The sequence below is a fragment of the Syngnathoides biaculeatus genome, chromosome 7 (genome assembly GCF_019802595.1).
Source record: "Syngnathoides biaculeatus isolate LvHL_M chromosome 7, ASM1980259v1, whole genome shotgun sequence".
NCBI classification, from domain to species: domain Eukaryota; kingdom Metazoa; phylum Chordata; class Actinopteri; order Syngnathiformes; family Syngnathidae; genus Syngnathoides; species Syngnathoides biaculeatus.
Window position 1 is genome coordinate 1208697 of NC_084646.1, and position 25681 is coordinate 1234377.

The 25681-nt window shown below is 41.6% G+C and overlaps 1 long non-coding RNA gene across 2 annotated transcripts; it reads right to left on the minus strand.

Annotated features, from left to right (window-relative positions):
- Positions 1–5008: 5008 nt before the first annotated feature.
- LOC133503961 (uncharacterized) lies at positions 5009–25672 on the minus strand. 2 transcript variants are annotated; one of them, XR_009795873.1, is made up of 3 exons: positions 25136–25672; positions 5547–5730; positions 5009–5407 (listed from the first exon to the last, which is right to left on the minus strand). It is a non-coding gene; the product is annotated as an uncharacterized LOC133503961 (long non-coding RNA). The 2 variants fall into 2 exon arrangements; XR_009795874.1 differs by lacking the exon at positions 25136–25672 and adding an exon at positions 15095–15191.
- Between the last annotated feature and the right edge of the window lie 9 nt (positions 25673–25681).

Here is a 25681-nt window from a genome sequence, read left to right on the forward strand (position 1 = left end):
TTCTGCCACCTCCAGTTCAGTTCCTGTTGTTTCTTCAGTGCCACCGTCTCTAATCCGTACATCATGGCCGGCCTCACCACTGTTTTGTAAACTTTGCCCTTCATCCTAGCAGACACTCTTCTGTCACATAACACACCAGACACCTTTCGCCAGCTGTTCCAACCTGCTTGGACCCGTTTCTTCACTTCCTGACCACACTCTCCATTGCTCTGTATTGTTGACCCCAAGTATTTGAAGTCGTCGACCCTCGCTATCTCTTCTCCCTGTAGCCTCACTCTTCCCCCTCGACTTTTCTCATTCACGCACATATATTCTGTTTTACTTCGGCTAATCTTCATTCCTCTCCTTTCCAGTGCATGTCTCCATCTTTCCAATTGTTCCTCTGCATGCTCCCTGCTTTCACTGCATATGACAATATCATCTGCGAACATGATGGTCCAAGGGGATTCCAGTCTAACCTCATCTGTCAGCCTATCCATTACCACTGCAAACAGGAAGGGGCTCAGAGCTGATCCCTGATGCAGTCCCACCTCCACCTTAAATTCCTCTGTCACACCTAAGGCACACCTCACCATTGTTCTGCTGCCATCATACATGTCCTGTACTATTTTAACATACTTCTCTGCCACACCAGACTTACGCATGCAGTACCACAGTTCCTCTCTTGGTACTCTGTCATAGGCTTTCTCTAGATCCACAAAGACGCAATGTAGCTCCTTCTGACCTTCTCTGTACTTTTCCACGAGCATCCTCAAGGCAAATAATGCATCTGTGGTACTCTTTCTAGGCATGAAACCATACTGTTGCTCGCAGATACTTACTTCTGACCTGAGTCTAGCCTCCACTACTCTTTCCCATAACTTCATTGTGTGGCTCATCAACTTTATTCCTCTATAGTTCCCACAGCTCTGAACATCCCCTTTGTTCTTAAAAATGGGAACTAGAACACTTTTCCTCCATTCTTCAGGCATCTTTTCGCCCGCGAGTATTCTGTTGAATAAGTTGGTCAAAAACTCCACAGCCATCTCTCCAAATTGCTTCCATACCTCTACCGGTATGTCATCAGGACCAACTGCCTTTCCAGTTTTCATCCTTTGTAGTGCCTTTCTGACTTCCCCCTTAGTAATCATTTCCACTTCCTGGTCCTTCACTCTTGCCTCTTCAACTCTTCCTTCTCTCTCATTTTCTTCATTCATCAACTTCTCAAAGTATTCTTTCCATCTATTTAGTACACTACCGGCACCAGTCAACACATTTCCATCTCTATCCTTAATCACCCTGACCTGCTGCACATCCTTCCCATCTCTATCCCTCTGTCTGGCCAACCTGTAGAGATCCTTTTCTCCTTCTTTCGTGTCCAACCTGGTGTACATGTCTTCATATGCCTCTTGTTTAGCCTTTGCCACCTCTACCTTTTCCCTACGTTGCATCTCGATGTACTCCTTTCGCCTCTCCTCAGTCCTCTCAGTATCCCACTTCTTCTTCGCTAATCTCTTTCCTTGTATGACTCCCTGTATTTTGGGGTTCCACCACCAAGTCTCCTTCTCCCCTTTCCTACCAGATGACACACCAAGTACTCTCCTGCCTGTCTCTCTGATCACCTTGGCTGTCGTCGTCCAGTCTTCCGGGAGCTTCGGTTGTCCATCGAGAGCCTGTCTCACCTCTTTCCGGAAGGCCGCACAACATTCTTCCTTTTTCAGCTTCCACCACATGGTTCTCTGCTCTTCCTTTGTCTTCTTAATCTTCCTACCCACCACCAGAATCATCCTACATACTACCATCCTATGCTGTCGAGCTACACTCTCCCCTACCACTACTTTACAGTCAGTAACCTCCTTCAGATTACATCGTCTGCACAAAATATAATCTACCTGCGTGGTTCTACCTCCGCTCTTGTAGGTCACTATATGTTCCTCCCTCTTCTGGAAATAAGTGTTCACTACAGCCATCTCCATCCTTTTTGCAAAGTCCACCACCATCTGCCCTTCAAAGTTCCTTTCCTGAATGCCGTACTTACCCATCACTTCTTCATCGCCCCTGTTTCCTTTACCAATATGTCCATTACAATCTGCACCAATCACAACTCTCTCGCTGTCTGGGATGCTCAGAACTACTTCATCTAGTTCCTTCCAGAATTTCTCTTTCAACTGTAGGTCACATCCTACCTGTGGTGCATAGCCGCTAACCACATTATACATAACACCCTCAATTTCAAATTTTAGTCTCATCACTCGATCTGATACTCTTTTCACCTCCAAGACATTCTTAGCCAGCTCTTCCTTTAAAATAACCCCTACTCCATTTCTCTTCCCATCTACTCCGTGGTAGAATAATTTAAACCCTGCTCCCAAACTTCTAGCCTTACTACCTTTCCACCTGCTCTCTTGGATGCACAGAATATCAACCTTTCTCCTAATCATCATGTCAACCAACTCCTGTGCTTTTCCTGTCATAGTCCCAACATTCAAAGTCCCTACACTCAGTTGTAGGCTCTGTGCATTCCTCTTTTTCTTCTGACGCTGGATCCGGTTTCCTCCTCTTCTTTGTCTTCGACCCACAGTAGCTGAATTTCCACCGACGCCCTGCAGGTTAGCAGTGCCGGGGGCGGGCGTTGTTAACCCGGGCCACGACCGATCCGGTATGGGATTCTTTAGATGAACGCTCATATTTGTTTGGCACAGTTTTTACGGCGGATGCCCTTCCTGACGCAACCCTCTGCATTTATCCGGGCTTGGGACCGGCCTACAGATTGCACTGGTTTGTGCCCCCATAGGGCTGCATTTTTTCATATCTTTGTATTAGATACAAATATCAAGGTCAGCAACCTTAAGAACCCAATTATTGTCATATCTTTGTATTCACATCTTGTTTTTTAACAAAGACATCAACAGGATGCAGCTGCTCACACCCTGTGGTTTCCAACGGTTTTTCAACGGCGAAGCACACCGGCCTGCAAGTGACAAGATGTTTGCTGCATCACTGCGTTGCTGAACAGGAAGTCTATCACCCTTGAGTTACCACACAGGATGTTTGCAAGCGACTGATTTTAACTGTTTTTTCCATTAAACCTTTAACAGAGAATATGATGCTTTGAAACTGCTTTGTGAAAAGAATATAACCTGTGCATGACTGTCTCTCTCAGACAAGGCAACACATGATGTGCAACCAACGAAAACAAGCCTGAGAATGCATAAGAGAATTGTATTCACAAGAATGTTGATACTTTTATGTTATTGCTTAAAAACGGGTGAAACTGAACTCAGGTTTGTTGTTACATTTTAAAGATGCACTTATTGATTAAAGGGAAAATGACAAGTGAGTTTGCGGGCGCCTGGCCCAAAATTGAGTGAAGCTAAGAGGGGAGTGACAAGTCAACCCAGGGATGGCGAAAGGGGCCCAATAGGATAACAAAGTGAGCCCTGGGTGTAGATTCAGCCAACTCTTTCCAGAATGTTCCACCAAAAAGCTATGAAAACCTTGGATATGGGTTTCCGGGGCTTTTTGTTCGTTTTTCGCTGACAAAGAGACAAGGTCCTTCTATAGGTGTAATAGTCGTGTGGCAAGCTGGCAGGGAGAAGTCTTCGAGCAACTTGGGATGCTTATTTTTGACTACTCCATTTAAGATTGGGAGCAAGTAAAACAACTACACTAATAAGGTAATGGCAGGATAATACCAGCAATATTACGTGGTTACCTATGGAGGACAAGTTGTCTGGACAATTTATCCTTAATCCCGAAAATCCTTATTACTAAATTAGGCTTCGAGCTATGTAGGACTTGATCACCCCTAATAGGCTCACAAAAAAAATGCCTATTTTCCCGAATTTCTAAGGCTTTTGAATGTTTTTAATCTAAATATATAAATTTTACTTCTTTTTTATTACTTTTTCTTATTTTTATCATTTATCTCATCCTACTTACCAACAGTATTATCATTTTAATCATTTATCCTTTTATTGATTTATGTTCAATTAACACAAAATTTTGCTGAAACACCACAACCGTACCCTACGTCTGGCGGGAATGATTGTCGAGTAAGAAATGTTATTTGAACAATTTTTATCATTTTATTAAATACTTAAAACTTCTATTTTCATCTATCTTTGTCATTCTTATATTGAGTTGTCTCATAATTACCATTCAACCTCATTAAAGATCGATCGTCAACGACATTAACATCATTTTGTCATAAAATTCTACTTTAATCAGTCACTCATTGATAGTCTCCGGCTAAAGATAAAACCAATCTGTACGATTTTAACAAGGATTGTTAAATTTACTAGGTCAATGACAAGTGTAATGGATTCAGACCGGATTGGCTCTGCAAAACTAAAGGCAGTTAGTACACCGAGACGAATTGATCTCGACACCGACTTGAGAAGCTCCCGTCCTCCTGCATGCACGGCGTTAGAGTCGGCTGGGGTAAAGGGGTAGCTTAACCCTTCAACTGGAGAGTCGGTCAGGACATTTCTCCTGATTAGTCCTGCGGATAAGCGGAATCTGACACAGGCGGAGAACATGCAAACAAACAGGCAGGGCCGGTATCGAACTGGGTCCTCAGAACTGTGAGCGTCGTTTTGTCAATACATTTTTTCTTATTTTATAAACTTCGAACCTTATCTTTCCATTAATTACTGATGTTGCAGGAAGCATCTTCTGCACACGAGGTTGAAATAAAACTAGCAGATGCTGAATCTGTATCTATGGTCCATTCCAAACGTTGCCAGACTGAAGTGCCTATCCATGACGGAACACATCTTTCCGACAGCAGAGAGAATACTGCAACATGTATTTCAACCTCAGGTGTTCTCAAAGTACTCTTATTGAAAGACCAAATAATTCTGTGCCAATGTTATGTAACATATTTATACAAAATATAAGCATACAGTTCAATAAAAATGCAATGATTCTTCTTCTGTGGTGTATGTTTACTTAATATACAAACATACATCAACATTTACACAAAGAAAAACAAAATTAGGATGTAAACCATTTAAATCCTGTGTACTCTTAGCCCTCTGAACCAGGAAAGGTGTCATGAATCTTTGACACACAGCAGGAGGGAAGTGGCATGCGAATATTTCTGCCAAAAATTTATCAACACCATCTGACAAGCTGTTTATAAGATGTATGTCGCATTAACCTGAAAATAAGAAAATGACAATTTTCCAGAATGGGACTTTGTTTGAACAAGCATTGATTGGACAAATGCTGCTTTTAGTAGGGTGACACGGAGGAGCAGCTGTAAAGCTAAAGTTATGAGGACTCCGGTTCAATCCCAGTCCACCTGTGTAGAGTTTGCATGTTCTCCCCGTGCCTGTGTGCGTTTTCTCCGGGATGTCCAGTCGGGATCTCCATTTCCTTGTGCTTGATGACAGCTGGGATAGGCTCCAGGACTCCCGTGACCCTTGTGAGGATAAACGATGAATAAAATGGATGAATGAATGTAAATGGCAAAAAGCTAGGCTGATTAGGAGAAATATTGTTTATTTCAAAAATAGCTCTGACTCATGTCGTGGAAAATTCAGTCGCTGACAAAACTGTACCTGGAATTGTAAGTAGGCAACCTCCAGTATCCACGGGTTAAGACTGTCAATAAATCCTGGGTGCTCCGTCATGCACTGTAGTTGGTCTGGATAATCTGACATTTTCTGGTGAATAAATTGACTCTCATGGCAACAAAAACTCTCTTCTGTTGTTTGCCTAGGAATGCACCATTTACATGCACACCTGTGGAAATAATAAATAAATAAAAATCTGTTCACATTCACAAACTTCTACATGCTCAAACACCCATATCAGTCTAGTAAACAGAACCATCCAGTCCTTTTGCTTTTGTATTTTAAGCATTTATCCCCAAACAAAAAACAAGACACCGGTTTACTATTTTCATTAAAATGCTTTGCGGTTTTGCTCATGACATCTTGGAAAAATTGTGACTAAAATGGGGTTTGGACGGGTCTGGATACTGTCTGGTTATGGCATCAGTTTAGCACGTGAAATTACATTGATATTGAAGCAAGTTAAGACCAGCTATCTCAGAATTCAAATTAACTTGACACCATTTTAAACGGATTTCGTTCATTGAAATCTGATTTGTGAAAATACACCAACTTGATCTTCTGTTTGTTTTGGTGTGATAATAAATGAGCCTTGTACACGCAAAATAGTGACGCACAGCGTACTGTTGATAGTTTCTCATACAAGCACAGGCAGATCCATCGCGCTGGACAATGAATGATCAGGAAGTCGCGTCACAATTTGCTAAATATACGGCATTTGCATATTTTTAAAACAAGACCGAAAACTTTGTATATACATTCAGGATATTGAAGCCTTTACTATTTATCAGTTTATGACTAATTAAACCAAACAAGAACTTCACAAATGCTTAACAATCGTTTCCATCGATCCATCCATCCATTCTCTACCGCTTGTCCGGGTCGGGTCTCTTTCCGGTGGGACATGCCGGGCACCTCACCAGGGAGGCGTCCAGGAAGCATTCGAATCAGATACCCTAGCCACCTCATCTGGCTCCTCTCAATGTGGAGGAGTAGCGGCTCGACACTGAGCCCCTCCCTAATAACCGTGCTCCTCACCCTATCTCTAAGGGAGAGCCCGGACACCCTGTGGAGGAAACTCATTTTGGCTGCTTGTATCCGGGATCTTGTTCTTTCGGTCACGACCCACATCACATGCCCATAGGTGAGGGTAGGAACGTAGATCGGCTGGTAAATTGAGAGTTTCGCCTTTTGACTCTTGAGACTCTCCTTTTGACCACAACGGACCGATACAAAGTCTGCACCACTGCAGCTGTTACACCGATCCATCCGTCGATCCCCCGCTCCATTCTTCCCTCACACGTGAACAAGACCTCAAGATACTAGAAATCCTCCACTTGGGGTAAGATCTCATCCCCGACCTGGAGAGGGCACACCATCCTTTTCCGACTGCGGACCATAGTCTCAGATTTGGATGTGCCGATTCTCATCCGAGCCGCTTCACACTCGGCTGCGAATCGCTCCAGTGAGACCTGGAGATCATGGCTTGATGAAGTCAACAGAACCACATCATCTGCAAAGAGCAGAGATGTGATGCTGAGGCCACCAAACCGGACACCCTCTAAGTCTCGGCTGCGCCTAGAAATTCTGTCCATAAAAGTTATGAACAAAATCAGTGACAAAGGGCAGCCTTGGCGGAGTCCAACTCTCACTGGAAATGAGTCTGACTTATTGCCGGCAATGCGGACCAAACTCTGACAGCGGTCATACAGGGACCGAACAGCTCGTATCAGGGGGTTTGGTACCCCATACTCCCAAAAAAAAAAAACCCACAGGACTCCCCGAGGCACATGGTCGAATGCCTTCTCCAAGTCCACAAAACACATGTAGACTGGTTTGGCGAACTCCCATGCACCCTCGAGGATCCTGCCGAGGGTATAGTGCTGGTCCACTGTTCCACGGCCAGGACAAAAACCACATTGCTCCTGAATCAGAGACTCGACTTACCGACGGGCCCTCATCTCCAGTACCCCTGAGTAGACCTTACCAGCGAGGCTGAGGAGTGTGATCCCTCTCTATTTGGAACACACCTTCCTTCTTAAAAAGGGGGACGACCACCCCAGTCTGCCAATCCAGAGGCACTGTCCCCAATGTCCACGCAATGTTGCAGAGGCGTGCCCCACCAACATCCAAAGCCTTTAGGAACTCTGGGCAAATCTCATCCACCCCCGGGGCCCTGCCACCAAGGAGCTTTTTAACCACCTCAGCGACCTCAACCCCAGAGATAGAAGAGCCCGCCTTAGAGCTCCCAGACTCAGCTTCCTCGTGGGAAACTCGTTGTTTCCAATCTGAGCCATATGGTGCTCCCTCCGTCTGACGGCTACTTCATGGCAAGCCATTTCGTCTCCATTTGAACGTGTATGCTGTCTAACTGCCTCAAATTGATAACTTTTAACGACTTAATGAAGCTCGTATTCTTCACCGTCTTCGTAGATCCCTTTGGAATAGTGTTCATCGCTCAAAATATTGGAAAATTCATGGTCGTTCTCACAATGTACTCCAATGGTCGCCATGTTGTCACCTTTAGTGACGCATCGTGTCTCGTCGTCTAATTTCGCTGTGTTGTGTTTTTCCAGCGGATCAAGCAATGTGCAATCATTTGTTGCCGAGAAGCGAAACATAAAATAGTTTCATTCATAATGGATTTAAGATTTGAATTCTGAATAAAAAAACTGTATAATATGACCAAAAAGGTGCATTGGATGTTGGGAATACATTGAGAGGAATCGTAGGGCAAAAGTAGAGGTAGCCAAGGCAAGAGGCATATGATGACATGTACACTAGGTTAGAAAGGAAATAAGGAGAAAAGGATCTCTACAGTTTGACCGGACAGAGGGATAGAGATGGGAAGGATGTGCAGCAAGTAAAGGTGATTAAGGATAGCGATGGAAATATGTTGACTGGTGCCAGTAGTGTGCTAAGTAGATGGTAAGAGTACTTTGAGAAGTTAATGGATGAAGAAAATGGGAGAGAAAGTAGAGTAGAAGAGGCAAGAGTGAATGATCGGGAAGTGGCAATGATTATTAAGGGAGAAGTTAGAAAGGCAATGAACAGAATGAAAAATGGAAAGACAACTGGTCCTGATGACATACCAGCGGAGATATGGAACCAATTTGGCGAGGTGGCTGTGCAGTTTGTGACCAACTTATTCAATAGAATACTAGCGGGAGAGAAGATGCCAGAAGAATGGAGAAAAAGTGTGCTAGCCCCCATTTTGAAGAACAAAGGCAATGTTCAGAACTGTGCAAACTACAAAGGAATAAGGATGATGAGCCACACAATGTAGTTTTGAGAAAGAGTAGTGGAGACTAGATTCAGGACAGACAGAAGTAAGTATGTGCGAGCAACAGTATGGTTTCATGCATAGAAAGAGAACCACAGATGCATTATTTGCCTTAAGGATGCTCGTGGAAAAGTACAGAGAAGGTCAGAAGGAGCACATTGTGTTTTTGTAGACGTAGAGAAAGCCTATGACAAAGTACCATGAGAGGAACTGTGGTACTGCATTCACAAGTCTGGTGTGGTGGAGAAATATGTTAGAATAGTACAGGACATGTATGAGGGCAGCAGAACAATGGTGAAGTGTGCTGAAGGTGTGACAGAGGACTTTAAGTTGGTAGAGGTGGGACTGCATCAGGGATCAGGTGTGAGCCCCTTCCTGTTTGCTGTGGTAATGGATAGGCTGACAGACGAGGTTAAACTGGAATCCCCGTGGACCATGATGTTCACAGATGATATTGTGATATGCAGTGAAAGCAGGGAGCATGCAGAGGAGCAATCAGAAAGATGGAGACATGCACTGGAAAGGAGAGGAATGAAGATTAGCCGAAATAAAACAGAATATATGTGAGTGAATGAGAGGGGTGGAGGGGGAAGAGTGAGGCTCCAGGGAGAAGAGATAGCGAGGGTGGATGACTTCAAATACTTGGGATCAACAATACAGAGCAATGGTGAGTGTGGTAAGGAAGGGAAGAAACGGGTACAAACGGGATGGAACAGTTGGCGGAAGGTGTCTGGTGTTCCATGTGACAGAAGAGTCTCCGCTAGGGTGAAGGACAAAGTTTACAAAACGGTGGTGAGGCCGGCCATGATGCACAGATTAGAGACGGTGGCTCTAAAGAAATAACAGGAAGCAGAACTTGAGGTAGCAGAAATGAAGATGTTGAGGTTCTCGCTTGGAGTGAGCAGGTTGGATAGGATTAAAAATGAGCTCATTAGAGGGACGGCCAAAGTTGGATGTTTTGGAGACAAGGTTAGAGAGAGCAAACTTAGATGGTTTGGACATGTTTGGAGGCGGGAGAGTGAGTATATTGGTAGAAGGGTGCTGAGGATGGAGCTGCCAGGCTAAAGAGCGAGAGGAAGACCAAAGAAAAAGTTGATGGATGTTTGGAGGGAGGAGATGAGGACAGTGGGTGTTAGAGAGGAGGATGCATGAGATAGGCTTCGATGGAAAAAGATGACACGCTGTGGCGATCCCTAATGGGACAAGCCGAAAGAAAAAGAAGAAGATGAAAGGTGCTGACATACACTTTAATACTAATACTTGAAAAAAATCATGTCAGCTGCTTATTTTTGTCGGTCATGTTGGTACTCAAGATGTAATGGGGCAAAATCCAGTTGATTGAGTGTTTTTCAGAACCCGCATCTTTAAAACTCTGGAATAATGGTTCAAATCTAGATTTGGTCCGAGAATGTTTATGACTACTCCTTGGTCTGTTGTTGGCCAATTGGTTGATCGTGATCGAAGCACTGTGAACGTAGTACTTTTGCTGTAAATCACTGGCCTCTCACTGTTATTGTTTGAAACTAGAGTTAGGTTACATGTGAAAGAGATGCTAGAAACTTGCCAACGGTGGGTGGTTCATATATCTACTTCCTCCATGGGCAAGGCTCGCAAGCCGTCATGTACGTGAATGATTCAAATATGGCTGGAAACTGCAATCAGTTCAACAGTACACAGCTGGCAAGTCACCATAGAAGTGAAAGATTCTTAAGCACAGTAATCACTACTACTACTCAATCTTGATGCACCCAATCTTGGTTAAAAAAAGACCCAGGTACACATTGAAATGTACTTAAACTGTGCTGACCAAAATCTTACAAAACTATTTCATATGCTGTATGTGTTCCAACACTAAAACATGGAATTATGGCATATGGTTTCAATAAGCTATTTTTGGGGAAGTCCGTCATGTAAGATTAACCCTTACAACAAATGCCCTCTTCAACACATTGACAGCTGGTTTCCGATTTTTCAAGATGTTGGCGTTATAATAGTGGCTTGTCTTACGTGATGGACTTGGCCTATTTTGAAATCTCCACAGTCATTAGAGTATTGATATATTGTAACGAAAACTTGATGCATTTTATGATGCAACTTCAACATGTGTATTAACTCTTATTTTGCAGGAAAATTGTTCTACAGAAATTATTTTCTGTACTAATTCTATAGAAATTTGAGATCAAGCATTGTGCCACTTTCTGTTCTTCAAACCTTTCTATACAATTTCTACAGAAACATTTTGCTCTGTAGAAATACAATAGAAAGTCACAACTGACATTCTGTAGAACAAGTTGGTCTGATCAAATTCTATAGAGTTCTATAGATTTCTATATAAATTCAGTAGAGTTAAATACTGTGTTGCTTCTGAAATCCATGCAGTCATCCATGTTTCAGAAAATTACATTTTAATCATTAAACACATTAAACATGTTTTTAATTCTTGCTGAAAAATCACTGAGTTGAAGGTTTCTTTCAAATTAAATAAAAAGCTGAACTTCAATTATCGATCTAGCATCAACCATTTTTTAAAATATGCATTGGACTCATTTAAGAACAATGCATATTTAAAAAAAAAAAGTCTGTCGGGGAGAGGTTTACCGAAGTTTGACGTGTGGGTGCTATACGCTTCCGTATGTTGGAGACGACTCCCTATCTTTTTTTTTTTTTTAAACGCATTGTTCTCAAATGAGGCAACTTGGCATTATAAATACTTCTTGAGAAGTTTGAGATTGAGATACACAGTCGTGTGTATTTGGTTGGGCACCATCCATCACGTTTAATTGCCGAAATTCATCAATCTTTTCTCGTCTTTTCAGCCGGTATTCCATAGAATGATCTCTTTGAATATCTGTCTTGTCTGTTGTAACAACCAACAGCATAACAAGTCTTGGGCATTCTGTATATCCTGCTTCGGTTCAATGTCCCCCACACTGTCGAGTAGCTCTTTTTGATCGTCAATATGGCGCCGTGAAAATGGTGACATCGCGTGTCTATGTCCGAGTAGCTTGTTGTTGTTGGGAGTGTGAATTTAAAAAAACAACGAACAAACCCAGCGGTGACTCCTGTGAGTGAGTCATGTGAGAACTTTGTGACAGAACGCAAGCTTTTGGTTAAAGACTGTAACTACACAAACAGTGATGAGGTGGTCAGAGACTGCATAGTTTTCGCTACCAATTCACCGAGTGTACGAGAAAAGTTACTTAGCCAGGGGCCGGAGCTCACGCTCGAAAAAGCGATCAACATATCCCGCTCCCACGAGTTATCAAAAATGCAGCTGAAGGCCATGGCTAGCGACATCCACGAGGTTCACGTTATCCACCACAAACCTGGAAACAAAGTTTCACTGCGGGTGCTAGTAGGCAAATTGACAGCCCAAAGACCTCCGTAAAGACATGTAACAAGTGTGGAGAATACCACAGTAAATTATATGAATGGCCATAAAAAGGTAAATAATGCCTGAAGTGTCAGACCCCTTTTTCTGTCTGTTCTTACAACCATAAGCCACACAATGAAATACCGTGATGAAAAGGCCCTACCACGCTTATAACAAACTCAATATTCACAAAAAGATCACCAAAAAAATGCAAGTTGTATTGTAGTTTTGCCGTCCAGTATGGCGTCGTAAACAAAAGTTATGTGACTCATAACGTCACATGAAAAGCATCTGTCTCAGGGCACATCGAGACAAACAGCCACACACACAATCAAAACTAGGGGCACTTTAGAGTGTCCAATCAATGTTGCATGTTTTTGGGATGTGGGAGGAAACCGTAATGCCCGGAGAAAACCCACGCAGGCTGGTCCAGGATTGAACCCGAGATCTCAGAACTGTGAAGTCAACACTTCCCAGCTGAGCTACCGTGCCACCCCTGTAGTAAAGTCACTGTCAACTTTATGGAGAACTGTAAACTGCTATCTGGGAGGTGTCTCAGCAGCTTGGGGAGTGGATTTTGAGCGACGATGTATTTCGAGATCACAATAATCTTACAATTTACATCTACAATTAAATAAGCGAACAACAACAGATTAAATACTTTGATCAGATATTGTGCAGTTTTGGTGTCGCTGGGCTTTGAGCGCATGCCGGCTGTCAAATCTGCCTGCTGGCACGTCAAATGTGCATTCAAATGCCTCTGAAGAATGCAAATGGTGATACTGAAATTCCACAAGGTTTAAAGAAAGACGTTAAAAACTTTGACTGAATAAGACATGAAACACATTTTTGAGACAAATAACATGCACAAGCCAGGCAGAGCCACAACATAAGGATGAAAGAGCTGCATGCGGCTCCAAAGCTGCGGGTTGCCGACCCCTGCCATAGACGGATCGCCCCTTGATCTTTTTTACGCTTTTTTCCCCCTTCACTGTTGCCGCTGGGTGTGTCCATACATTGGTATGTGATATATCTCGTGATATGTGATCTTCATCAGACTGGGCAATTGTTCATTATGAATTAAAAAGAGACCATAAATTCTATGTGCTGCCTGCCTGTATGTTAAAGTGAAATTAAAATGTCAAACAGACACTTAAAATGTGCTAGAATATTTATTGTTTTTGTTCTTTTTTAGTTTGTTTGTTGTTCTTCTCAGTACTCAACATGAATGTTGTACCCGGGGGGCACTGACTACCGGAGATAAATTCCTTGTGTGTTGTTGCCTGCTTGATTCTGATTCTGAATGAAAGAGTACTTGAAGGTTGGTGTTTAACACTTAGCTCTGACATGACCTACGGAAAGATATTATACATAGAATTGGATTTAATCCGTGCCTTGACAATAACACGAGCTCTCAAGGAATACAAGGGAATAGTTTCTGGGTAATACACATTATTGTGAGTATGTATTGATTACCTGACTTTGTTTTTGAAAGGGGTTCCACACAGTCTAGAAATAACAGGAATTGGTTTAACTGGAGCTGCAGGTATCATCCAATTCTGTTTCCCTGAGATCTGACAAATATGGGATGAATGACAGAATTTCACAACATTGGCTCAAAGTTCTGGCCAAAAGAAATAAAGAACGCAATATTTTTCTTTTATCCCTAGGTGGCAGGACATGTAATGGTCATGAGCTAAACTCAGAACTTGGAAATGAAATGCTTGTGGTACCACTATTTAGGGTATGGACTCTAGTGTGAAGCTATCACCAGGAAACCTGTGGCACACTAAAACACCCTCCTAAATTATAATAGCAGCGCCGTCTGGTGAGCAGATCCGCCTCACAGTTCTGAGGACCGGGGTTCAAATTCCGGGCCTGCCTGTGTGGAGTTTGCATGTTCTTCCCATGCCTTTGTGGGTTTTCTCAAGATACTCTTGTTTCCTCCCACATCCCAAAACATGCGTGGTAATTTGATTGAAGACTATTTTTTTCTGAAAACAGTTCAGGGTGAACCCCCACTTCTGGCTGACAGGCTCCAGCATGCCTGTGACCTTAGTGAGGATAAAGCAGTACAGGAAATGGATGGATTAAATGGTTGTGTGACATTTTTGACCTCTTCCTGAAGTATTTTTTTGCACGTTTGTCGGACTTAAATGTTTCCATCATGGAACAAATTGTTGAAGACAACACAAGCAAACACAAAATACAGTTTGTAATCAACATTATTCAGGGAGAGAAAAAAAAATTCAAACCTTCATGGCTATGTTATCATACCTGAGTTTAATTTCTTCATCTACACCCAAGTCTGATATTGCCACACCTGTTCTCAATCAAGAAATCACGTAAATACGACCTATCTGACAAAGCGAAAAAGACCAAAATATTCTCAAAAGCTAGACATCATGCCTATATCCAAAGAAACTCAGGATGAAATAAAAAAGTAAATGAGATCTATCAGTGAGGAATAGATTTTAAAGCCATTTCTAAAATGTTTAGAATCCAGCGAACCATTATCCACAAATGGAGAAAACATAGAACAGTGGTGAACTTTACTAGGAGTGGCTGGCTGAGCATAATTACCACAAGAGAACACCGAAGAGAGCAAACCAAAGCAAATATATTTATATAGCACAGTTCATACACGAGGTAACTCAATGTGTTTTACATGATTCAAAGCATTTGAAAACAGAGATAAAACATTTAAAATGGGATAAAAATGATAAAAATGAATATATATATATATATATATATAAAGACAAAACCACATACAGTGCAATAATGTGATTAAAATGTGGATATACTCAAAAAAGCATGAGAAAAAAGAAGAGTTTTCAACCTGGATTTAAAAACATTCACACTTGGGGCTGACCTCACCTTTGTTGGCAACTTATTCCATTTGTGTGCAGCATAATACCTAAATGCTGCTTCACCATGTTTGCTTTGGACTCTGTGCTCCACTATTTGACCTGAGTCAGTCAATCTCAGAGGGCTTCTGGGTTTGTATTCTGTAAGCATTTCTTTCATATCTTCAGGACCTGAATCATTTGGTGATTTATAGACCAGTAGCAGAACTGTAAAATCTATTCTAAAGCTGACTGGAAGCTACTGCAAGGACTTAAGGATTGGAGTTATACAGTGAAGAAATTAAGAATTTGAACACCCTCCTATATTGCAAGTTTTCCCAATTAGAAATGATGAAGGGTCTGAAATGTTCATTGTAGGTGCATGTCCACTGTGAGAGATAATCTAAAAAGAAAAATCCAGAAATCACAGTGTATGATTTTTTTAAGGATTTATTTGTGTAAAACATCTGCAAATAAGTGTTTGAACACCTATCAGCTACAATTCTGACCCTCAAAGACCTGTGAGTCCGCCTTTAAAAGTCCATCTCCACTCCATGTATTATACTAAAACAGATGCACCTGTGTGGGGTCGTTAGCTGTATAAAGACACCTGTCCACCCCATACAAGACTAAGACTCAAACTTGTAACATGGCCAAGACCAAAGAGCTGTCCAAAGACACCAGAGACAAAATTGTACAACTCCACGTGGCTCGAAAGGGCTACAGAGAATTTGCCAAGCAGCTTGGTGAAAAAAAGGTCCACTGTTGGAGCAATCATTAGAAAATGGAAGAAGCTAAACATGAGAGTCAGTCTCAATTGGAGTGGAGCCCCATGCAAGATATCAAGATATAAGTACGTGAGAGGCTGGTTCAGAACGTGTTTGGAGACTGTAACTGGCCTGTCTCTCACGTCCTCCTTAGAAAGACGACTTCTTGTTCTTCTTCACACATTTTCTTGGTCCTTCGAGCCGGATTCCAAGATACCCGAGGATCCCAGCTTCAGAGTCGACCTCCAGGAAGACCGTGGCAACAGCAACACAGACTCGTTAAGGGGCTGGTCCTCGAACTCTCTAACTGCGATCTGAGGGTTGACGGAAATCCAACTGACAAGAAGACGTCTTGGCAAGAACAATTTTCTTACGAGGAGTGATTGTCGACGGGAGCGAAGGTGCGTCGCAGTCTACGCGAACGTAAAGTGTAGGAAGTAGTTAAATTCGGCGTAACGAGGGCGGACTCGTCTGTATACGTTAGTTAAATTCTGTGTAACGTGGCCGGACTCGTCTGTATCGGTCACAATTAAATCCCGCGTAACGTGGGCGGATTCGTCTAAACATTAAAAGGTAAACAAGGGCGGACTCGTGTGCACTTAAATTCCGTTGACCGTAACGAGGGCGGACTTGTCTGTATACGTTACAGTTAAATTCCGTTTAACGAGGCCGGACTCATGTACGTACTTAAATTCCGTGGAAAATAAAATACAGTCTATATAAAATAACATAGAATAAAACTGCCGTATAAACCGTGTGTGATTGTATAAACGAGTGTTTGAGAGACAGGATTGGAAGTGACGACTTGTTTGGATGCAAAGGCAAGACTCCTCCGCCCTTCAGGGTAGAAACCTGAGGAATACCAAGCAAGAGTATTTAACAGTCACCCTGGCTAATACAAAAACACCAACCGTAGTACACGACAGGTGTAGTCTGTTGGCTCCAAATTTGCAAAATGGGGAAAATATTAGTACACAAAAGGAGAGGGACAACTTAACTGGCAAGGATTAGAAATTTGTCCAAGCACAAATCCCAGAAAACTAAAATATTTACATAAATATATAACAAAATTCCGCTGGCCATCTTAATTCGCTAAAAATATTTCAGTTGAAAAATGACAGATTGTAGAAATAAAGGTGACCTTACTAAAAAGACCTAAGATAGGTATGACGATACCTAATGGTGGTACAAGAGAAGAAGGAGGTAGAAAAAGGAAAGAACAAGATAATGAATAGAGAAAACCAACCACACCGCTCTACCCCAACTTACACCACCAAGACTTGATCAGACGGAACTGACTTGAAATGGTCGTAAAGACTGTGAGGACTACTATCTCCCACGCAGACTGCTGCAACTTATCACCAAGTTAGGTGACTTGTAACCAAGGATCCAAGGATTTACACAGAGAGCAAATTACACTAAAATAGGAGAAAAACAAAAGATGATGAGCCTTCTGAGGAATACAGAGTGACAATAATAACTGTATTCAAGATTTACAGTGGCCTGCAGGAAGATGGAGAATAGGCCATTTCAAATAGCACTTGACATGCTCTTCATGCAGGTTTAAAAGACACAAATTACATCTGGGTTAAACATTACATTGGCCTGACTACTGACACATAGGAGGAATATTTTAATTGTGCCCTCCATGTGGAGAACATTCTGAACGATAAGAAACAGACAAGCTACCACTTTTATGGGAAAGACACCGCTACTGCAAGCAGAACATTTCCTAACAGAATAACAGGATAAGATAAATGAAGACTTTCTTTATGTGGTACAAAAAAAACACGCCAGCCCTAGATTTTCATTATGAAAACCAACTGAACACTCGTTTGTCGAGCGCAACCTGTACAAATTAGACCTAAAACAGAATGTAGGCTATTTATGAAACAATATCCATTAAAGCCAGATGCATTAGATGGCATAAAGCCTGTTATTGAGTCATTAGTTAGTGCAGGGGTAATAATTGAATGTCCAGACACCCCGATCAGGAGGTTGGAGAACGGTTCAAGACCTCCAAGCAATAAATGCTGCTGTTAACACAGCGAGCACCTTGTGTCCCAACATACATATTGCTGAATTAATTAAGACAAGGTACAAAAGTTTTTACAGTAATGGATTGAGTTGCATTTGAAGGCAAAAATACGCATTTACCAGGTTACCTCAAGTATACTGTGAAAAGCCAACAATTTATTCACAAGTTCTGACAGCTAGTATGTACACATTTTAACCATGAAGTGGCAATCAAATTCTACTTCATGAAGATGGTGTTTTGGTTACATCACCCCACAAGGAAACTTGCAAAGTGATACAATAGCATTGTTAAAACATTTAGCACAGGAGGGACACAAGATTAGCAACAACTTAGAACAAGTTAACAACAAAATAAGAGCTAGGGACACAACCTTTTAGCACAGGAAGAACAATCTTAGATGATACAAAAAAAGTTGTACTTAATGTACCAAAACCACAAACTATGCAACAATAACTGCACCTTTGTCCAAATTAATGTATGAGGAAGACCTCAAAATGACATCATTGTTAAAATGGACAGAAGAATCAGAAAATGTTTTCTGTGAGTTAAAGAAGGAACTAGTGTCAGATTATAGCAAATCCTTTATGTAGATACTAGATTGTAAAGGACATTTTATGACCTCAGTTTTAGTGCAACATAGACTCAGCGTAGCATGTGCATTACCCCAGTATGTAAGATCAGTTATTGTGACATCTATTGCTGTAGAAACAAGTTCAACCATAGGTTTGCTCCATCCTCTGATTCTAAAGAGTACCACATGCAGTCACTGCAACTGCGTACTGAGACAAAAAAGCAATGTCGAACAATTTTTACCACGTCATGAGAAAGTCATGAGGATGGTGCAAAACATGATTGTCAAAAGTTAGCAGAAATATGAGCCAAAAGTAGAAGTGGCCTGAGAGATCAGCTTTTAGAAAGAAGTGCTATTTGTTAATGGCTCATCAATGAAAATGCGTGGTATAGACAGCCAATATGCATTTGCAATTTGTGCATGTTTTTGCGAAGCATGGGAAGAAAAAAAATAGGGAGATGAATTCATCCACAGCCAAAGTAACACATGCGAAATTGTTAGTTGATTTAATTATTGCAATGCAAATGCCAAAAAATTGTTACTGTATGCAAATGCCTCACACATACATCAAACAAAGATTGAATTGGGAAATGCTTTTTATGATAGAATGCAAACGGAAGCTGCATAAAAAAAAAAAACCTAAATGACAAATTTAGATAAAGGACACATTAAGTACATATGTGCAAGTAGGAGGGTGCTGAGGATGTGCTGAGGGAGGACATGAAGACAGTTAGAGAGGAGGATGCACGAGAAGGGCTTAGATGGAAAAAGATGACACGCTGTGGCAACCCCTAACGGGACAAGCCGTAAAGAAAAGAAGTGCAACATTCCCAAAAGACATCTGTGAATGACCAAACAACAAACCTATCCTATAAATAGGCGGCCATTTTGAGCTATGATTTTGTCACATATCTCAAACAGGAGGAATATGAGTCTATACAATCAACATTACACAATTTATGGATTCAATTTTTATTCAAAAAAATGTAGGACATGTTTGACATGAGCAAGATATAATCCACTAGGTGATTTGAGCCAATGTAGAGGACAGCTCCTTACACCACAATATCTGTTTAAAAACTATCCATGAGTCTATTGAATTAAAAGTGAAGAAGAAAAAGAAAATAGAAGAAGAAAAAAAAAACTCTTTCCAACCAAACATGCCAACAGCTTTAAAAATAGCAGAAAGAATACTTGAGTTAATTTGTCTCATTGTAAGAAGGTTATTGATTTTGAAACCATTGTTAATACTAATGTGTTTTATTGGCTATTTGTAAGATAGCTGTTCTCATTCCCACTGCCAAAGTTGCTGTAGTCCAGTTACAAAGGGGGTCATGGTATTTAGAACCCTTCCATCTCAACTCCGGTGAAGAAAACACCCCGACTGAGGCATTCAGGGGATTGACTCTGCTATCATAATGGCAACTAAACACTTAAAATTTTTTGTTGGGTGTTGGATTTTATTTTTTCTGCTCGAGTGGTACCTGTGGGAACCACCCCAAACAAATTTGATAACTACATAGAAAAAAAAAAGGGAATTTGAGTTAATTAAAATACACACTAAATTAGATGTAGAAAATTGGTTTTAAATTGCAACAGGCATTTCAAAATAATAGAGTTCTCATGGAAGAAAAAAGGTGTCACAGTGACGCAGCTGTAAGGCTTTGGCCTCACAGTTCTGAGGACTGGGGTTTAGTCCCAGCTCCTCCTGTATGGAATTGCATGTTTCCCCAATGTCTGTGTAGGTTTCCTTCAAACGCTCCAGTTCCCTCCTGTGTCCCAGGAGCGTGCAACATTGATTGGATCCTCTGGAGTGTCCCTAGGTGTAATTGTGAGTGCGACTGTTGTATGTCTCGATGTGCCCTGTGATTGGCTGGCGGCCAGTTCAGGGTGTACCCTGCCTCCTGCCTGATGACAGCTGGGATTGGCTCTGGCACTCCCGCGACCTTTATGAGAGTAAGCGGCTAAGAAAATTGAATTTATGAGATGAACAGTACCTGATAATGAAGACAAAAAAAACCAGGGGGATTCTGTGTATACGGTCGGAAGAGAAGCGGTATGGGAACGACAAGTGTTTTAACATACATCGACGCCACTGAGGTTCTAAGTGAGTATAAATTGGCTGATCAATTTGGCAGCAGGATTTGAGTCCTCAGGTTGTTGACGTACAACCAACAAAAACGTAGACAGAATCAACTCCACTCATCACAACATACAAGAATTGGGCAACTGGACACAGAGAGGGTTTGTAACTGTGCGTGAACAGTATTCTGCTCATTTATGGCATTCTGAAGCGGAGTCGCTGTTGACAGGTTGGCTGAGAGAGGAGAAATCTGTGCTATGATCGGAGAACAATTTTGCGCAGTGAAAGCCAACAAACAGCTATGGAGTCATGCCATCGAGGGGCTTCGAACCCTGAATGACTCGATCTGGTATTGACACCTCCGTGTGAGAGACCTGGATGAATGCCTTTGGAAGATGCACAGCCATGTTGTCCTCAAATTTGGTATCAAATGCTGTTTTTCCAGCAATTTTGACCTTGTGTGTATGTTGTTGGATTCCTTGTCTGCGTGCTCTCATTGTGAAACGTATTAACACTGTTAATTCACCCACGAGCGAAAACGTGGCGGAGATGTATCCTTTAAAATGACCGTGACGACGATGATGATTTTCTATTCTCTGTGTGTGTGTATTTATTTTCATAAAAAATGTATTCATTGTCATTGCATCGAAGAGTCTTGTTCACAGGATGAGCTCCTACCCACAGATGCAACAGTATCTTCCTACAAGTGGCCAAGGACAACTCCATCATAACCAAAGAATGTGCTAAATCATCATCGTACGATGTGCCACATCATCACCAAAACTGTACCTTTGTTCATTTCATCTGCTCACCCCTCCTTTTGACCTTGTGTTTTCTCATAAAAATAATAATTAAAAAAAAAAAAAAAAGTACGTGAGAGGCTGGTTCAGAACGTGTTTGGAGACTGTAACTGGCCTGTCTCTCACGTCCTCCTTATCAGAAGAAAGATGACTTCTTGTCCGTTATTTGCGCAACTATTCCAGCAAGTTAGGTGATAAACCTCACATAACATTGTCACGCTGTTGCTCACCAATAATGACAAAAGTACTTCTTAACATTAATGCGACATCTGGTGCTGCACAGTTTTGCTGATGGCTTTGGAGTCTGTTTCATACATCGTCAAGTTAAGCTTCACGCAGGCGTTGAGACTTCTATCTGTTCATCGTGAATGTAATTCAGTTTGATTTGCCATCATGCTGGTACGATGGTGAACAGTTCTTGCTGACAAAAGGGATGTCTTTTATTCGTTTGATTATCTTGTCTTTAGGCGAAGTTGGCAAAATATTTATTGGCAACGTAGAGTATGAATCCTTTGGCATACTCCCCATCTGTGAATTTAAACACACAGCGGAACCCTCCCTCTCCACAAATGCTGTCCATTCTTGTTGAAAACTTCGGTAATCCTCACATTTTTTTCTTTGAGCTACCTTTGTCAAAATCGTTTCCGTAATTAGTTGTTCCGACACGATTGGCGTTAGACCTTTCTGGGCCTGTGGACGTCGACTGCCACACTAAACTACAGCAAACTCACTAGTATAAAGTCTCTTTTGCGTCATTTGTGTTGCCTCCCACACCAAACTACGGCAACTCCAGTAAAACAAACCTTCTATGCACGACAGAAATCACATGTACAGTATGTCATTATGAGGGCTCTGCAACCCACATGCAACCACTAAAAGTCAGGTACGACTCGCGAGCCATAGGTTCTCGACCCCTGGTCTATGGCTTGCTAACATGGAATTGTCCAGTGCTCAGTTTTTTAGAAGAGACTTAACAGCAGCTACTTTAAGAGCTTTGGGAAACTTGCCAGACTGAAGTGAGCAATTGATTATTTGCTGCACTGACTTCACAAACGTTTTGAAAAAGTCAGATGGTATTGAGTCGAGACAGCTTGCTGATCATTTCAACTGCTAAACAGTTTTAGCGACAGTTTTTTTGTCAACTGTATCAAATTCTGATTGGTTAATAGACTTTTCCCTGGATGGCTTCAGATGTACAATCATTTTATCTTTTTGCAGATTTGTGCTGACATTTGACTGTTGTTGCTGAGGTTGTATTTTTTTCACTAAAATAACAGGCAAACTCATCGCATTTGTCACCCGTTATGAGCTCTGCATCTATTTGATTGAGGACAGGGGGGTTGTGAGCTTGTCAACCACAGGAAAACGAGCACGAGTATTGATGAGGTTCTTACTGATTTCAGAAAAGTGTTGCTGTCTAGCTCTGACTAACTCCTGGTTAAAATTACAAAGACTGTCTCTAGAGGTTATAGTCAATTTGGAATTTAGTTTTTCTCCATTTGCGTTCTGCTTTCCTTCATGCTGATTTAGATCTCTTGACCATCATTGTGCTCCTCCACGGTATTCTAGTTCGCTTCTGGAAGGTCTTAGTTTTAACAGGAGCGACATGTTCATGGCATTTGTGATTATCGAGGTGATATTGTCCAAAAGTTCATCAACTGTCTCAGTATTCACAGTCTGTGGCACAGCCACACTGTCCATAAGCTTAGTATCAGTACTCTCATTTATTAACTGTTTCCTAATATAGATACTTTCTGAAGAACAAGAATATGTGATTCAAAAAATACACAAAAATGGTCATAAATAGCCACATTCTTAATGTCAATCGATATAATTTCAACACTCTTAGAGATGAGGAGGTCTAAGATGTGACCTTGAGTGTGACTTGGACTCTTAATATGTTGAGAGAGGTCAAATGTGTCCAGTATTGCAGAAAGTTCTTTGGCTGTTTTTTGCACGTTATTGTTAACATTAATGTTAAAGTCCCCTGTGACAAAATAGTTGTAGTCAGGACAAATAATTGACAGCAGTTGTGAAAAATCCTCTATAAATTTTCCACTGCATCTTGGAGGTCTATAAATTATCAAAACGATAATCTTTTGGTCACCTTTAACTAAAAAAAAAAAAAAAAAAAAAAACCACAGATATTCAAAAGAACTAAAATCACCCAGTATAATTTCTTTACATTGAAATAATTAAGTCCCCTGTTATGACAAAACAGTTGTAATCAGGACAAATAATTGACAACAGTTCTGAAAAATCCTCTATAAATTTTCCATTGCATCTTGGAGGTCTATAAATTATCAAACTGATAATCTTTGGTTCACCTTTCAATAAAAAACACAGATATTCAAAAGAACTAAAATCATCCAGTATAATTTCTTTACATTTAAATAATTATTTAAAAATAACGGCAATACCACCACCTTTTCTCCCTGTTTGTCACGTCCCATCGGAACGGGAGTAGGACCCAAATGCAGGACCAGGACGATGCAAAGTAGTTTAAACATTTATTATTTCGTTGTCGGGGATTGGGCAGGCAGTCAGGTGCAGCAGCGGTAGTTGGGACGTCGGGCGAAGAGAGCAGGTGAGCGGGGAGGCAGGAGTCGGTACACAGGAGAACGATCAAAGCAGGCAGAAGTGTCAAAGGAGTCAGGGTTACGGGGTTGGTCGGAGAACAGGCGAAGGTTGGTACACAAGGGTTGTCGATCAGGGATACGGGAGTACTCGAACGGGACATGAAGCTCAACGAACTGGCGCAGGCCAGTCGTCATCAGGGTCATATAAATACACAGCATAATCAGCCCGCATGAGGCGCAGGTGTTCGCCTCCCAATCAGCGCAACCGAGCAGGCACCCGCACAGCCCAGGCTGGAGCGGCAGGATCATGACACTGTTTGACACTTGTTCATAAATCTAAAATTTGTTTAAAGTTTACTTTCTGTCAACCACATTTCATTTAAGAAAATGTCCAGATCAGGGGTGCTCAATGCATCGCGGTCGATCACGAGGCAGTTTGGGTTGATTGCGATGGCGTGCAGGAAAAAAAAAAAAAAGACAGCCGTATTTTTCTAACTTTTAGCTCACCGCGCAAGTGCTATGACACTTAGTACAAGAAAAGACACTAGTCAGCGAGTTCCCCCCTATTTTAAGCCCTCGCTTAGGAAATCTTATCAAACATGAGTATGGATGTTGCAGTAAAGAAGAAGACAAACACATATCACTTTCATACAGAATGGGAGGCGGTCATTTTCAAAGTGAGTTTGTCTCATCTGCCAGTGTACTATTGTAATACCAAAGAAGGGAAATGTGGAGCGGCATTTTCAAACGGTTTATGGAAAATACGATGCTGACATTCCGTCGAAAAAAAAGCTGAGAAAAGTGTGAACGAACTGAAATCCCCACTGGCGTCCGCACAGCAGTCACTTTTCACACAATAATGTTCAATAGCGAAAGCCACCACCATAAGGGAGTACAGTTACAAGGCGCGGTGAAGCCATGGCTGATGTGGCTCCACACATATTGCTCATTTGATTGTTTGGATGACATAAATGAAACTGTGTGCACCTTGTCTCGCCTTATCTCTTCTTCCTCCAATTGTTTGGGAACAACACGATCCTTTTGTCCTTGGTTTCTGTAGACGTTTTCTTTACAGGACGGTGAATGACATTCACACAGTAGAAAATCTTGGCAACCAAAAACTTTACCCCTTGTGTGTTTTCACAGAGACTGTCTGCTTTGTAAAGATTTTTACGCTCCCAAAAAGGCAGAAATTGTCAAAAAAAAAAAAACTCACGGATAGTGCAGTGCATACCTTGCTTAACCACCTGCTGGTGTTGAGATGGCCCGCAATGCAGGCCAGCCAGATTCCTCGGTAATCTCCTGGTGCTTCGACTTGAAACAAACAGGTTCAGCAGCTGGACAATGGTCCAAAACACACCAGCCTGGATGAACGGCTAAAGAAAAACAAAATGAACTTTGGAGTGGCCTTATTAAAGTTCCGACTAGAATCCTGCGCCTTGACCCTCCAAAGGATCATGCTCAAAAATCCTGAAGTGTGGCTGTATTACAACACCTCTTTGGGCCAAATTTCCTCCACAGCATTGTAAGAGACTCATTGCAAGTTATTGCAAATGCTTGATTGCATTTGTTGCTGCCATGTCTGGCCTAACCAGTTACTTGGTTTAGGGGCAATCACTTTTTCACACAGGTCCATGTAGGTTTGATTTTTTTCTCCCTAATAATAAAAAATTAAAAACGGGATTTGTGTTTACCTCTGTTGTCTTTGATCAATATTTCCTGTTTGATGATAACATTTCAGTGACAATAACGCAAAAAAAAAAATCACAAAATGAAAGAG